A 3,189-nucleotide genomic window follows, 5' to 3' on the forward strand; every position below is an offset into this window, starting at 1 on the left:
GACTAAGCGACTACATCCGATGCACCTTATTATTATCTGAGGGATTTTTACACACTGTCTGATAAAGATTCCTACAGGAAAGGCAAGGGGTAGCAATGGACAGGGCCGGGTCTAGGTAGGGGCAAGAGGGGGCCTGGCCCCCTCAAATAAATGTTGTGCCCCCTCAAACTAAATCCCAATTTATAATAATAATAATATAATAAAGCACAATGCCCCCTCAAGATTTGTGGCTGCCCCCTCATACATGCCTGTCTAGACCCGGCCCTGGCGATGGATAAAAAAAACCAAGTTAAGTCTTTCATTCTCACTTTCCACCATAAAACTATGAAATGAACTGAACTATGAACTCGTTCAGAATTAAAATGGTGAACTATGAACTTGAACGATTCATGTTTACTTCTATGAACTGAATTTTAAGCTAGTTCATGAGATGTGTGAACTTGCACAACACTGTCTGCGGCACACAGAGTCATTTCACAAAGGCACAGTCTTTACTAGGAAACATTATCAGGACACACTCGGTAAATTTTCATTGCTATGCGGATGACACCCAGTTATATTTGTCAATAAAACCTGAACAAAGTGATCAATTAACTAAACTTCGAGCATGTCTCAAGGACATAAAAACCTGGATGACCCGCAATTTTCTCTTATTAAACTCAGATAAAACGGAGGTTATAATACTTGGCCCTAAACACCTTAGAGAGACACTATCTAATGATATAGCTGCACTAGACGACATTGCCCTTGCTTCCAATGAAACAGTCAGGAACTTGGGAGTGATCTTTGATCCTGATTTGTCCTTTAATTGTCACTTAAAACAAATCTCTAGGACCGCCTTTTTCCACTTGCGTAATATCTCAAAAATCAGAAATGTCCTTTTGCGAAAAGATGCAGAAAAACTAGTCCACGCCTTTGTTACATCGAGACTGGACTATTGTAATTCATTATTATCAGGCTCCAGCAGTTAGTCGTTTAAGATTCTGCAGCTTGTCCAAAATGCCGCAGCACGTGTCCTGACGAGAACCAAGAAAAGAGAGCACATTTCTCCAGTATTAGCATCGCTACACTGGCTTCGGGTTAAATCTAGAATAGAATTTTAGGTTTACTTGTTGTCCCTAAAGTCTCTAAAAGTAGAGTAGGAGCCAGAGCTTTCAGCCATCAAGCCCCACTCCTGTGGAATAATCTCTCACTTTCAGTTCGGGAAGCAGACACGATCTGTTTATTAAGAGTAGGCTTAAAACCTTCCTTTTTGATAAAGCTTATAGCTAGAGCTAATTAGTGCGGCAGAAAGTAACTCGTCCTATGTTCCAAAATAGGAAGCTTTAGTTTAAAAAGGTATAGAGGAATTGATGTCTTATCTACTGAGTGGGCCACATGGTTTTCATCGTACTACCATACAAACCAGTAGCCAGTCAGATTTATCTTGAGCCTCAGTGTACCCTCAAGTTCGGCCTGTATCATTGTGTCATTGATTACAAGGCAAAAACCCCTAATGACGCAAAGGGAATTCTTTTCCAAAAAAAAAGCTTCTTTTTCCAGCTTCTCCTTCCTCTTCTCCATCCTTATCACATCAACGTAATTCATATCTCATCAGTAAATGTTACTACATATTTTGACCTGTTAAAAGGGTTTTTAGTAGTTTTTCCTTACTCTTGCTGAGAGTTAAGGACAGAGGATGTCACACCATGTTAAAGCCCGACGAATTGTGATTTGTGAATATGGGCTATACAAATAAAATTTGATTGATTGATTGATAATCTCATTATCTCACTCGTTCATGCAAGACTTCCCTGTGACGATTCCTACACATACACTGCTCATGTAGCAACACTGACAACCTGCTGCCGATTTACATGTGTTGCTTCCTAACAATTACACTGGCAATGAATAATACTGTAACCTAAATTTGTATTCAAATGAACTCTCTTTTATTTACACAAACACATAAAAAAACATAAGGAGCATATAAAAGTCTTTCTCAGCCTGGATTTTATCCATGAAATCACTGTGTAACATGCTACGCCTTTTGTTTTCATTTGATCCACTTCAAGATTGGTCAGGGAAGCCTAGAAATGCTACTGATATCTTGTTTTAATGAGTGGCTCTTCTCAGGCATGTTGGACTAGCGGCCTCAAGATGGTCGCGTCACTTCCCCACTGTCGCCAGGCGAGGGCCCCCTCATACTTGCTTGCAAGTCTAGGTATAATTACACTCAGTATATGCCACTCTGAATGGGTTTCTATTACTTGTATCAGTGTACAAATTCTGATCATTCATTTAATGAATCATTATTTGTTTACTATAGAGTTATTGTAAAGTGTATGTTAGCTCTGTATGGGTAGTGGTGTATCCCCAGGTGGGTTCTCAGTCCATATACTCATCTCTTGTTCCCAGTGCTCCCTTTAATTAATTTGAAGATGAGGAAAAGCAAAGTCCTTACTAAGTTGTTTTGAATGATTCTCTCTAAAGCCTTAGACTGCTTCTGTCTGCAGCTTCAGTTGCTGTTGCCAGCAGCAGTTGATAGCTCATAGCAGCTTTCATCTCCATATTGGAAACTATCACAAACAAGAAGTAACAGAGAATCAAGCTGTTGTTTGAGGCTTTTGAGAGTGTTAACACATAGGAAAATGAACTGAGAGAACATACTTAAGCAGATAATCAACACAGTGTCAACTTTCCTTGATACTCTGTCTGCTGCTGTGTTGATTTTCTTGAGGAGAGTGTGTGCTTAGACAGGACGTTCACCCCCCTCTACCTAAACAGGTTTTTCGCTATGATTCAAATACTTTCCGTCTTTCCCACTTTCTGATGACACACAAATACTGAAATGAGGCTTGAGCGTGGAAGCCTGGGTAACAGCATGGGAACTGTTGAAGAGGTGCTACATAATTAAAAATAACCTTTTCAGCTCCTGCTCTTGTCTATTTCAATTCAACATTACCACATCTCCACAGGTAAATTGCACCCTGTACTCCAGCAATGATGGTAATGAGTGATGGTTAGGCCTGACACCACATCTCTTTGATTTAACTGAAATGAGAAATATGCCATCAACAGAGGGGACTCAATCATTGCAACTTTTAAATATGATATGAGCCCAGCTGAACTATAGGGGGTGAATCACAGGGTAAAAGTATGATATTAGGTTGGCTGATGGAAAGGGACACTCTCACCATTAGTGTGTGT

At 39.9% G+C, this 3,189-nt stretch overlaps 1 pseudogene; it reads left to right on the forward strand.

Annotated features, from left to right (window-relative positions):
- Window positions 1–425: 425 nt before the first annotated feature.
- LOC133015644 (uncharacterized) lies at window positions 426–1,272 on the forward strand (annotated as a pseudogene).
- Window positions 1,273–3,189: the final 1,917 nt, after the last annotated feature.

Source organism: Limanda limanda, chromosome 12, assembly GCF_963576545.1.
Source record: "Limanda limanda chromosome 12, fLimLim1.1, whole genome shotgun sequence".
Lineage (NCBI taxonomy): Eukaryota > Metazoa > Chordata > Actinopteri > Pleuronectiformes > Pleuronectidae > Limanda > Limanda limanda.